At 45.2% G+C, this 13,842-nt stretch overlaps 3 pseudogenes; 2 read left to right on the top strand and 1 right to left on the bottom strand.

Annotated features, from left to right (window-relative positions):
* Positions 1-917: 917 nt before the first annotated feature.
* LOC139011748 (RNA-binding protein EWS pseudogene) lies at positions 918-3,034 on the top strand (annotated as a pseudogene).
* Positions 3,035-6,768: 3,734 nt separating this feature from the next.
* LOC139011749 (peptidyl-prolyl cis-trans isomerase A pseudogene) lies at positions 6,769-7,372 on the top strand (annotated as a pseudogene).
* A 2,499-nt stretch (positions 7,373-9,871) lies between these two features.
* Positions 9,872-13,651, bottom strand: LOC139011372 (small ubiquitin-related modifier 1-like; annotated as a pseudogene).
* Between the last annotated feature and the right edge of the window lie 191 nt (positions 13,652-13,842).

Below are 13,842 nucleotides of genomic sequence, written 5' to 3' on the forward strand. Positions count from 1 at the left end.
ATATTAACAAGGTTAGTCCCTCCTAGCCTGCAGTAATAAGAGGAGATCTCATCAACCAGACTTCTAAAGATCCTCCTATTACCACCCTTGCCCACAAGTACCACATCCAGGGAGGAGCTTTGGTGGGAGAGGTCTTAAAGAGATTCACCCTCCTAGTGGTATATATAGGCCAGGCTCACATTACTAAGCATTTATCTGGTAGGAGACTGGCTTCAGAGACTCTTCTTGGAGACACACTTCAGGGACTCACTCCAAGGAGCAGGCCCCAGGTAAGCTGGGAGTGGGGATGATACTGGTGCAGGAGGTGGGACCAAACTGAGAGCCACTGAGGTATTGCTCCCCACCCTTGGCTTTCTGGGTGGCTACTCTAGCAGGGCCTTGACTTTACCTCATAAGCCAATCATCTCTTGGATTCAGGTTATTTCAAGACACATGCTTTCATTATTGCTGGTGTCCCTCAGTTAACCTTGCCCTGCATCAGTGATGGCAAACCTTCTGAGCTTGGCGTGTCAGCATTTTGAAAAACCCTAACTTAACTCTGGTGCCATGTCACATATAGAAATTTTTTGATATTTGCAAACATAGTATAAAAAAGATTTATATTTTTGATATTTATTTTATATATTTAAATGCCATTTAACAAAGAAAAATCAACCATAAAAATGAGTTTACGTGTCACCTCTGACACACGTGTCATATAGGTTCGCCATCACTGCCCTAAATGCACATCATCTAAATGCTTGCTAAAAATACAGATACCAGGATCCCAACCAGGCCTAAGGGGTGATGAATATCTATAAGTGCAAAGTGCTCTGAAGTGCTGGTCTGAAGCTGCCGGAGGGAATCTTCTTCTAGAATATCTCATTGTCTGGTGTCAAATATTTTTGTTTAAATCCAGAAGATTCCGGGCAGACGTTGAGAGAACGGGGAGGAAGGAGAGAAAATGGCGTCCATGGATTACAGTACCTACAGCCAAGCTGCAGCCCAGCAGGGCTACAGTGCTTACACTGCCCAGCCCACTCAAGGATATGCACAGACCACGCAGGCAGATGGGCAGCAAAGTTATGGAACCTATGGACAGCCCACTGATGTCAGCTATACCCAGGCTCAGACCACTGCTACCTATGGGCAGACAACCTATGTGACTTCTTATGGACAGCCTCCCACAGGTTATACTACTCCAGCTGCCCTCCAGGCCTACAGTCAGCCTGTCCAGGGGTATGGCACTGGTGCTTATGATACCACCACTGCTACGGTCACTACCACCCAGGCCTCCTATGCAGCTCAGTCTGCATATGGCACGCGGCCTGCTTACCCAGCCTATGGGCAACAGCCGGCAACCACTGCACCTGTGAGACCACAGGATGGTAACAAACCTGCTGAGACCAGTCAACCTCAATCCAGCACAGGGGGTTGCAACCAGCCCAGCCTGGGATATGGACAGAGTAACTACAGTTATCCCCAGGTACCTAGGAGCTACCCCATGCAGCCAGTCACGGCACCACCATCTTATCCTCCTACCAGCTATTCCTCTACACAGCCGACTAGTTACTCTCAGCAGAACACCTATGGGCAGCCGAGTAGCTATGGTCAACAAAGCAGCTATGGGCAGCAGCCGCCCACTAGTTACCACCCCCAAACTGGATCCTACAGCCAGGCTCCAAGTCAATATAGCCAACAGAGCAGCAGCTACGGGCAGCAGAGTTTATTCCGACAGGACCACCCCAGTAGCATGGGTGTTTATGGGCAGGAGTCTGGAGGATTTTCCGGACCAGGAGAGAACTGGAGCATGACTGGCCCTGATAACCGGGGCAGGGGAAGAGGGGGATTTGATCATGGAGGCATGAGCAGAGGTGGGCGGGGAGGAGGACGCGGTGGAATGGGCAGCACTGGAGAGCGAGGTGGCTTCAATAAGCCTGGTGGACCCATGGATGAAGGACCGGATCTTGATCTAGGCCCACCTGTTGATCCAGATGAAGACTCTGACAATAGTGCCATTTATGTGCAAGGTTTAAATGACAATGTGACTCTAGATGACCTGGCAGACTTCTTCAAGCAGTGTGGAGTTGTTAAGATGAACAAGAGGACGGGCCAGCCCATGATCCACATCTACTTGGACAAGGAAACAGGGAAGCCCAAAGGCGATGCTACAGTGTCCTATGAAGACCCGCCGACGGCCAAGGCAGCCGTGGACTGGTTTGATGGGAAAGATTTTCAAGGAAGCAAGCTAAAAGTTTCCCTTGCTCGGAAGAAGCCGCCAGTGAACAACATGCGGGGGGGCATACCGCCCCAAGAGGGCAGGGGGATGCCGCCGCCGCTCCATGGAGGCCCGGGAGGCCCAGGAGGCCCCGGGGGACCCATGGATCCCATGGGAGGCCATGGAGGAGACAGAGGAGGCTTTCCCCCAAGAGGGCCCCGGGGCTCCCGAGGAAACCCATCCGGAGGAGGAAACCTCCAGCACCGAGCTGGAGACTGGCAGTGCCCCAATCAGGGGTGTGGAAACCGGAATTTCGCCTGGAGAACAGAATGCAACCGGTGTAAGGCCCCGAAGCCTCAAGGCTTCCTCCCGCCACCCTTTCCACCCCCGGTCGGTGACCGTGGCAGAGGTGGCCCTGGTGGCATGAGGGGAGGAAGAGGTGGCCTCATGGACCGCGGTGGTCCTGGTGGAATGTTCAGAGGTGGCCGTGGTGGAGACAGAGGTGGCTTCCGCAGTGGCTTCGGTGGAGGAAGACGAGGTGGCCCTGGGGGTCCTCCTGGACCTTTGATGGAGCAGATGGGAGGAAGAAGAGGCGGGCGTGGAGGACCTGGAAAGATGGATAAAGGTGAACACCGTCAGGAACGCAGAGACCGGCCCTATTAGATGCAGAGACCCTGCAAGCTGCATTGACTACCAGATTTATTTTTAAACCAGAAAGTGTTTTACATTTATAATTCCATATTTATAATGTTGGCCACAACATTATGATTATTCCTTGTCTGTACTTTAGTATTTTTCATCATTTGTGAAGAAACATTAAAACAAGTTCAATGGTAAACAAAACAAAACAAAACAAAAAACAACAACAACAAACCAGAGGTTCCTCCCTAGCTGGTTTGGTTCAGCGTATAGAGTGCCCAAGTTTGATTCTGGTCAAGGGCATATACCTCCATCCCCAGTGTTGGGCTTGCAGGAAGCAACCAATAAATGTTTCTCTCTCATCATTGATGTTTCTATCTCTCTCTCTTTCCTTTTACTCTCTGAAATCTATAAAAATATATTTAAAAAATAAAACCAGAGGTTCCAAGAGGTTTACCTAAATTGATGTATATGCTGACACCAAACTGAAAGGGAAGCTGTTGCTATTTTCCTGGTTGCATCTGTCTCTGGAGGAACAGATGATCAAAAATCTCATCCCCAATGACACAGGCAGACTGAAATCAGACCTGAAATCCAGCCCATATAACCTTTAAGCAGATGGCACTTTAATGCCAGCCTTGGTCTTTTCTCAATCTCTTATGAGAAATTTGTTGGCTGGGATGGGATGTGGGAACAGGGAAGCAGGTGATGGATTTGGAGTGGAGAAAGGGGACCAGTTTGAAACAACTGTGAGGGAGAAAGGAGTTGAAGTGGATCTGAGAGCCCTGAGATGAAGGGAAATGGATGAAGGGAAGTCGATGAAGCTTAAGGAAGGGAGTAGGAGAAACCTTGGCTAGATGAGAGCAGAGAAACACTGAAATGGAATTCAAATGGTTAGGTTTTTAAAAAGTAAATTATAGAATATCCTAGGTATTCAGAATAGGAGAGAAAGTCTTATGAAGTCATTATGATGAACCTATATTCTATAACTAAGCTTTCTGCAACTTTTCTTTACAGTCGTACTAGCCTTTTTCCATTTCTGGGCAGAAAATCTCTGAGTTTACTTGTAAACTTTTCATTATATATTTCTAAAAGAGACTCTTAATTTACATACTTCTACATTAAAATTTTTAAAGTAATTTTCTCTTTTTAACTTATTTTCTTATAAAGAGTGAGAGGATGGGGCAAGGCAGAGAGAGAAAGAGAGAGTAAGAGATTAGAAATGAGAAAGAGGCATTGATTTTATTTTGTGGTTCCATTCAGTCATGTATTTGTTGGTTGCTTTTTGTAAAGTGCTCTGAAACCTTGGCATATTGGGACTAACTGAACTACCTGGCCAGGGCAATTTACATACTACTAATGCCAATCATTACCTCAGTGTAACATAATTATCAACAAGGTTTTTTTTAATCCTCAAATATCCAACTTCCAACTGAAATATGATCAAATATTTCAAAATGAAATGAAATTAGATTTATACATACAAAATAACTGACTTCTATGGCTTTTAGTCAACTGCACTGTGAAGGCCTGAGTCAGAGAAGAGACGGTACAGATTCCAGTATGGGTTTGAGAACCAGGTGCACCCAGGACAGGAGGTGGATGTGCTGGTGCATTCAGTCTAGCAGAGTGAATGCGGCCTTCCTAGGTGCTTGTTCTCTGCAGGCCCTCAGTGGATTGGATGTTGCCCACTGACATGTGGAGGGCTGTCTGCTTTGCTCATCCACAGATTCAAATACTAATCTCTCCCAGAAATCTCATCACAGTCACACCCAGAATTAGTGTTTCAGCTGTTACCTGGCTACCCAGTGGCCCAATCAAGTTGACAGGTTGAATTGACCAGATTATTCGACTGAGTTTTCTCAATCCCTTATATCAGTGGTTCTCAACCTTCTGGCCCTTTAAATACAGTTCCTCATGTTGTGACCCAACCATAAAATTATTTTCGTTGCTACTTCATAACTGTAATGTTGCTACTGTTATGAATTGTAATGTAAATATCTGATATGCAGGATGGTCTTAGGCGACCCCTATGAAAGGGCCGTTCGACCGCCAAAGGGTTCGAGACCCACAGGTTGAGAACCACTGCCTTATATTGTCTGTAAATAGATGGTTTAGAACTCTGATGAGATCTACATTCATTTATCTGGCAAAACTTCCTCACAAATAATGGTATAGTCCCTCCAACAGTTGTATGATATCTATTAGTATTTTGCTTTTTTTTGAGATGGAGAGAGAGTGCCAGATCAATGTAAGGGAGATACCTGGATTAGTTGCCTCTCTTACATGACACAACCCCAGATGGAACCTGTGACCTTGTGGTTCATGGGACACTCCAACCAACTGAGCCACACAGGCCACTTTTTATAACATATATATATATATATATATATATATATATATATATATATATATATTGCTTGGGCACTGGGCAAGAACTGAACATGAAACCTTGACACATCTGCACCATGCTCCAGCCAACTGAGCTCCCCGGTTCAAGATCACTTTTTCCCCCTAAATATTTTATTTACTTTAATGAAGCTGATATACAAAGTCTTATCCCAGGCTGAAATGTACAAATAAAATAAAAAAGAGTGCCATAACCGGTTTGGCTCAGTGGATAGAGCGTCGGCCTGCGGACTGAAAGGTCCTAGGTTCGATTCCGGTCAAGGGCATGTATCTTGGTTGCAGGCACATCCCCAGTAGGAGGTGTGCAGGAGGCAGCTGATCGATGTTTCTCTCTCATCGATGTTTCTAGTTATCTCTCTCCCTTCCTCTCTGTAAAAAATTAATAAAAAATATTTAAAAATAAAATAAAATAAAAAGAGCTGTGTTCTGTTGCACATTCTTCTGCATGAATAAATTTATTAGATGCTGGTGAAAATTAAAACTCTTCTTGGATCTTCTGATGCCGGAGTTCTTGTTCCAGCATTGCGAAGGGTTCAGGAAATCTGGAGAAGGCTGTGAGTAGATTAAATAGGAGTCCAGAGACGAAATATAATTTTGAAAGGCATTTGGGGGTCAGAGGAGCCTAGTTTAAAGGAAATTAAGATCTCCTCGTCTCAGGACCCCATGATTTTTATTAACACAATTTGTCCTGAGGCGAGGCAGAGAAATACACTTCAAAGGGTCAGGGTTTCATATACAGAGGCATTGTCAGAATGGAAGAATTAGCCTACGGCTGGTCAGGTGTTTGGCCAGTAGGAGGCAATAACATGTAGATTAAGATGCCCTGAGCTGTCTGGCAGCCAACAGTAATCCCTTTTCAGGTTTGGGGAAATGCCTTTAGCCATCCCCAACAGGTGATAACATTTGTGACTCAGCCCTTGTTGAGTCCCCAAGTTCCATCAACCTTTTGATGAAACTTGCAATTATGACAGGCTGGAACTGGCTTCCAGCATTCTGACAAGATTTTTCTTTACTATTGAAATGCTTTCTCTTCAGTAAAGTGTCTTTGGAGTTAGTCTTACTCTCACCTTATCTGTCATCTTGATTCCAACTTGATATTCCTCTTCTTTTGGTCAGACCTTCAGATTTTAAAAGTAGCTTCAAGCTGATGAAAAGTCATAATTCCACAGTTCAGTTCACTGAAAAACTCCCACCTCCCACTGAAAGTCATAGTCCAGGAGTGAAGCAATCACATGCTAGAACTTCCGGGCCAATTAGAAGTATTATGAACACTTGTATTGGTCCACCTCATTTATCACAAGCCTCAAAATGCACAGTCCTGAAAAGGGTGGCCTCCCTGTGCACACATGTAATATTTCAAAAGGAGAGGGCGATATGAAGGAGGCTGGGGCTTGATCACCAACACTCAGCACAGTGAAAACCAACAATAATGAATAATGGACACTAGAATTCAAATTACGAACAGGTTTTAAAGTGTCAGGGCTTTGCAGACGCCGCCGCCCCGAAGCCGCCCGTGAGCAGCCATGGTGAACCCCACCGTGTACTTCGACATCCCTGCCGACGGCGAGCCCCTGGGCCGCGTCTCCTTGGAGCTGTTTGCAGACAAAGTTCCAAAGACGCAGAAAACTCCCGTGCTCTGACCACTGGGGAGAGGGATTTGGGTACAAAGGTTCCTGCTTTCACAGAATTATTCCGGGATTTATGTGCCAGGGTGGTGACTTCACACGCCATAATGGCACAGGCGGCAAGTCCATCTATGGGGAGAAATTTGAGGATGAAAACTTCATGCTGAAACATACCGGTCCTGGCATCTTGTCCATGGCAAATGCTGGACCAAACACAAACGGCTCCCAGTTTCTCATCTGCGCTGCCAAGACGAAGTGGTTGGATGGCAAGCATGTGGTCTTCGGCCAGGTGCAGGAAGGCATGGATATTGTGACAGCCATGGCGCTTTGGGTCCAGGAATGGCAAGACCAGCAAGAAGATCACCATTGCTGACTGTGGGCAACTCTAATAAATTTGACTTGTATTTTATCGTAACCACCAGACCATTCCTTCTGTAGCTCAGGAGAGCACCCCTTCACCCCGATTTGCTTGGAATGTTCCATAATCTTTGTGCTCTTGCCAGTTTATTGGGTTCCATAATTTCCCTACCCCTTCCCAGTCTAGCTGGATTGCAGAGTTGTTTATGATTATGAAATAAAAACTAAACAGTTGTCTGTCAAAAAAAAAAAAGTGTCAGGAAGGGACGGGGGTCACTTTTCCATTTCATTTGGAACACCACATTACAAAAGAACTATTTTTAGCAATAAGAAAGGACTGAGGGAAAAGAAAAGGAAAAGAATATCTAAACTATTGAATAACCCCCAAACCAATGGGTCCTGGGTTTGATTTCACTCAATGGCACATACCTTAGTTTTAGGCTCCTCCCAGGTTGGCCCTGGCTGGGGCTTGTGCAAGAGGCAACCAATTGATGTGTTTTTCTCTCACATCAATGTTTCTCTCGGCCTTTCCCTCTCTCCCTAAAAATCCATGGAAAAATATCCTAGGGTAAGGTTTAAAAACAAATAGTAATAAGTCAGATGTTTTTCTTTCTTATTTTTTAAACCTCACCTGAAGACATGGTTATTGATTTTAGAAAGAGAGAGAGAAAAACATCCATGTGAGAGAAACACTGATTGGTTGCTTCTCATATACACCATGACTGGAATCTAAGTGGAAATATAGGCATTTACCCTTATATGAGATCAAACCAACAACCTTTTGGTGTATGGGATGATTACTCTAATCTACTGACCCACACTGCTCAAGGCAAGACCCAACCTCTTTAAGCAGATCTTTTGGGTTTGAACCTACCACTTAAAATGTAATTGAACATTACTGAGTTAATACACCAGTTCTGTTATGAAAATGTTTTGCCCTTGCCAGGTGGCTCAATTGCTTGAAGCATCATCCCATTATGGGTCCAATTCCTGGTCAGGCATACATGCAGGTTTTGGGTTCATTCCATCCCCAGTCAGAATCTCTCTCTCTCTCTCTCTCTCCCTTTCTCCCTCCCTCCTTCCTTCCCTAAGCATACCCTCACTAAGCATACCCTCAGGTAAGGATTAAAAAATGTGTGGAATTCCCAGGTTTCTTATCATGGCTCCATGCTCAGATCACATCTTTGGTTCTTCAGCCCAGGCCTCCCCGGAAGAACAGGGTCCGCCAGACAGTTACACCTTCATTGCGCTGCACTGATATTCTACCAAGCAGCCTGGGGGTAGCAGCCATCCAGGCTTCCCTATGGGCATAATAGCAAGCCCTTGGTTTGGTTGGGATAGAGACACTCATATTATCTGCCCATTGTTCCTGACAAAATCATCTGCAGGGGAGGCGGGAAACAATCAGATCTGCATTTCTAACCAGGTCTCTCTGATCTCATTAATCCCACTTAGAGATATCATTGAATTATGCATCCAGCAAACTTTTTTCCCCCCATTTATTTTCAGAGAGAGTGAAAGGGGTGGGGTGGGGGAGGGGGGACAGAGAAAGGTAAACCTCGATGTGAGAGGGACACATCCATTGGTTGCCTTCTTCAGAGCCCAGACCAGAGCCTGCGATAAAGCCTGCAACCAAGGAATCTACCCAAGAGCAGAATTGAACCTCGGACTCTTCAATGCTCCAACCACTGAGCCAAACCGGCTAGGGCCATCCAGCAAACATTTTATGAGCTCTCAGTAGATGTGTGGCCCTGAGCCAGAAGCCTGGGTGCACAGATCACACCAGCGTCCCCACTATGAGGGACCTGACCCTCCAGACAACAGATCATGTGGCTTGAGGACTTCCTCCACGGGAGTGGCTGTGTCCAAACAGGGTGAGCAAAACTAACACCTGGATTGTAGCAATTTTCTGATGAACATCATTTAGGGTTATTTGTTCAGAAGCATTTTAAAAATTAGAACAATATAGATAAATTTAATAGAAATCACTTGTTAAGTAGAAAACACTGGAAAGCAAATTGCTGTCTCACCTTGGAGAGAGGTCACCCAACCTCCTTATACCTTTCCTGCCTGCCCATCCTTACCTGTCTTCTGTATGGGAGGGGGTTAACTTGAAATGCAGGCAGGTAGGGCAGGGTCCAGTGGAAAACAAAGGCAGGTGAAACATAGGCAGGGGCAGACATGGCAGTTTGAGCAGCAGAACCACAGGAACCAACCCAGCAGAAACCATGAAATGTTTGTGGACTCAAAGCAGGAGGCATGGGAAACCAAGGGAGGGCCTGCAGTAACCAAGATGTATGAACACATAGAAACAGAAAAAGCTCAGCATAGGAACAGAGAACGAACACATAGAAACAGGGAAAGTTCAGGGCCGTTGCTGGACAAAAACAATTGAGGGAATCAATCAGGTGACGACACAGATGGACATACAGATGGCTTGTTGCAAATACCAGTATATACCCCTGGACTACAAGGCTTTACCAGGCAGCGCACTATTGGGTCCCCCTCCCCTTGCAGGGAGTGTGAATCTGCTTGTAATAAATTTTCCATACTTTTCCTTAAATCTTCTGGTCCGTGTAGCTCATTCTTCCGAGATGGGAGACGTGACCTTGGGGAAAAACACCTTGGCTCACAGTTCTAGTCATCATATCTACCAAAAAAAAGAAAAAAAGAAAAAATACTAATCATTTGCATATAGACACTCATTAGATTTTAATAATTTCATAATATAATGTGAGACTACTATGTGCTGTGTTGTACATTTTCCTCTTAAAAAAATAATTTTAAGAGATCTAGCCAGTTTGGATCAGTGGATAGTCTGTCAATCTGTGGACCAAAGGGTCCGAGTTCAACTCCAATCAAGGCCACATATCTTGGTTGCAGGCTCTTCCCCCACCCGGGCCCTTGTCTGGGCTCATGCAGGAGGAACCTATTGTTTCTCTCACATCAATGTTTCTCTCTGTCTTTCCCTCTCTTTTCCACTTTCCCTAGAATTGAATGGAAAAGAATCCTTGGATGAGAATTAACAAAAATAAATAAATAATTTATAAGCATTTATTTGAGCCCCAAATGATGACAATTGCTGGGAAGCAAGATATCAAATGCTCCGTACTATTTGCTATTTACGAAAAAATATATCTACAGGTCTTTGTTTTGTTTTTTACACCAAAATGCAGATATATTTCATGTATTGCTTGAAACCCACTCCATAGATGTGCTTGTGATGTTGATGGTGTGTTCTCTGGTCACTACCTCCTCGATGGCAGAAAGGCCCTTCTTCTCTCCACTCTTCTGTGTGGGAGCCACTATGCCAGGCCCAAGTTGGAAAGGAAGCAAAGATTTTACCTTTATTATATATATATATATATATATATATATATATATATATATATATATATATATATTTGCCACGTGATAGAGTGATCTAGTAGGACAAATTCCATGACAAATCATATAAAATAACCATTTTCTGAAAGACACCCACAGACCATCTGAGGACAAACCCAGAGGAGCCTCCGCGAAGCTGGACAAATAAGTTACTGACCCCAGGTCGGGGCTGGAGGGGACACGCGTCTGGGAATAAAAAAGTGTAAGTGTATGGCGATCCCGACTGGGTGCGCGGGGAGGGCCTCATGGCCGGGGATCTGTGGCCACTGCGTGTGTCCGGGCCGCTGCGGGCGAGGCGTAAGGCATGCGGGGTGGGACCAGGACTAGCAGCTCCTTCGAGGGACTCGGCAGGCTCTCGGGTGGGCGCCAGGCACGGACCCCACTGCCGCTCACACACGTAAACATCGGGTGGGCGCAGGCCACGCCCGGGCACCCAGTATAAACAGCCACGACCCCTGTGGCCTCGTCCAGCTGCAGTGCCCGCCCCCCCGTTGGTACCCCCGGCAATCGACTCACATGCAGACGCCAGGGGTTGCCCATCACACCCACACCACTCTGGTCGAGGGGGCACCCCGCTTCCAAACAAGCTCTTTGGCTTAGAGGCTCCAGAAACACAGGCCCCCAGGAGGGGCCTAAATATATTTTTATTGATTTCAGAGAGGAAAGGAGAGGGAGATAGAAACATCAATGATGAGAGAGAATCATTGATCACCTGCCTCCTGCACTCCCCCCACTGATGATTGAGCCTGCAACCTGTGTATGTGCCCTTGACCAGAATGAAACCTGGAACCCTTCAGTCCGCAGGCTGATGCTCTATCCACTGAGCCAAAACCGCTAGGGCAAGATTTTACTTTTCATTTCAGTTTACTCCTCAGCCAAATGGGAATAAAGGGTGTTGAGACATTCAAGGGAGGATTATAAAGTGCAAATCAGATTATGCATATTAACAAGGTTAGTCCCTCCTAGCTTTCAGGAACAAGAGGAGATCCCATCAACCAGACTTTTGAACATCCTCCTACCCCGACCCTCGCCCACAAGTCCCACCTCCAAGGAGGAGCCTTTGGTGGGTGAGGTCTTAAAGAGATTCACCCTCCTAGTGGTATATATAGGCCAGGCTCACATTACTAAGCATTTATCTGGTAGGAGACTGGCTTCAGAGACTCTTCTTGGAGACAAACTTCAGGGACTCACTCCAAGGCCCCAGGTAAGCTGGGAGTCAGGAGGTGGGACCAAACTGAGAGCCACTGAGGTATTGCTCCCCACCCTTGGCTTTCTGGGTGGCTACTCTAGCAGGGTCTTGACTTTACCTCACAAGCCAATCAACTCTTGAATTAAGGTTTTTTTATAACACATGCTTTCATTATTGCCGGTGTCCCTCAGCCTTGCCCTACCTCATCAAAATGCTTGCTAAAAGTACAGATACCAGGATTCCAATCTGACCTAAGAGGTGACTTAATGTCTATCTGCACCTGGAAAGTGCCCTGAAGTACTGGTCTGAAGTTGTCTGTGGGAATCCTCTTCTAGAATGTCTCAGTGTCTGTTGTCAGATATTTTTGTTTAAAACCAGAGCTTCTGCCCTAGTCAGTTTGGCTCAGTGAATAGAGCGCCCGGGTTCGATTCTGGTCCTGGGCATATACCCAGGGTATGGACACCATCCCAGTGTTGGGCCTGCAGGAAGGAGCCAATAAATGATTCTCTCTGGTCATTGATGTTTCTATCTTTCTCTCTTCTCTTTTTCTCTCTGAAATCAATAAAAATATATTTAAAAAATAAAACCAGAGGTTCCAAGAGGTTTCCCTAAATTGATGTGTATGCTGACACCAAACTGAAAGGGAGGCAGTTACTATTTTCCTGGTTGCATCTGTCTCTGGAGGAACCGATAATCAAAAATCCAATCCCCAATACTCAGGCAGACTGAGATCAGACCTGAAATCCAGCCCATATAACCTACAAGTAGATGGCACTTTAATGCCAGCCTTGGTCTTTTCTCAATCTCAATTTATCTCAGTATGGGAGATTTGTTGGGTGGGGATAGGATGTGGGAACAGGGAAGCAGATGATGGATTTGGAGTGGAGAAAGGGGACCAGTTTGAAATAACTGTGAGGAAGAAAGGAGATGAAGTGGATTTGAGAACTCTGAGATGAAGGGACATGGATGAAGCTTAAGGAAGGAAGTAGAAGAGACATTTTTGGCTAGAAGAGAGCAGAGAAACACTGAAATGGAATTCAAATGGTTAATTTTTTAAAAAGTAAATCATAGAATATTCTAGGTATTCAGAATAGGAGAGAAAATCTTATGACTTCATATATGAAGAACCCATATTTTCTAAGTAACCTCTTTTGCAACTTCTACCTATAGTCGCACCAACCTTTTGCCATTTCTGGGCAGGAAATCTTTATCAGTTTACTTGTAAACTTTTCATTATATATTTCTAAAAGGGAGTCTTAATTTATCACAAGCATCAAAATGCACAGTACTGAAAGGGGTGGCCTCCCTGTGCACACACGTAATATTTCAAAAGGAGAGGGCGATATGAAGGAGGCTGAGGCTTGATCACCAAAACTCAGCACAATGAAAACCAACAGTAATGAATAATGGGCAATAGAATTCAAATTACCAGAGGTTTTAAAGAGATGAGCGGGGGAGGGTCAGGTATCAATTCCATTTTGACCACCCAATTATTAAGGTACTATTTTTAACAATAAGAAAAGATTGAGGGAAAAGAAAAAGTATATCTAAACCATTGAATGACCTGCTGTTGTTCCTGATAAACTTCACTCACATCTCCCTCCTCCATTCCCAGTTCTCTTGGAGTGTGATTATCAGCATTTCTCTGACCCTCCAAGAGAAACCTGAGCCAGTTCATTGGAACTCCCCGTCTTAGCATGATTCTTTGGGTTTCATAAGGTGTGATGTCATTTTCACTTTGAAGTGAATCTCACTGCTATCCTGTCCAATGACTTTGAGTTGAATGTACCCTCCTTCCTTCTTATTCCCCAAGTCCCCTGTTGAGGGTTTTGCGTCCTGTTCTGACATGGTGACGGTGACTCACCTGGGGACTTCACAAAGAAGCGTCCTCTGGTAGGCAGGACCTCGCTCTTGGTTTACAAATCCTTGTCTCTTCCCCACAGCACAAGATCACTTTTTTTTGTGATGGTAAAGGGCAATGATGAATTGGCTTAGATTGACTAATTTCTCTCAAGTTGCAAAATAGGTAGACTTTACTT

The sequence above is a fragment of the Myotis yumanensis genome, unplaced genomic scaffold (genome assembly GCF_028538775.1).
Source record: "Myotis yumanensis isolate MYYU_CA2020_CCGP unplaced genomic scaffold, mMyoYum1.0.hap1 SCAF_5, whole genome shotgun sequence".
NCBI classification, from domain to species: domain Eukaryota; kingdom Metazoa; phylum Chordata; class Mammalia; order Chiroptera; family Vespertilionidae; genus Myotis; species Myotis yumanensis.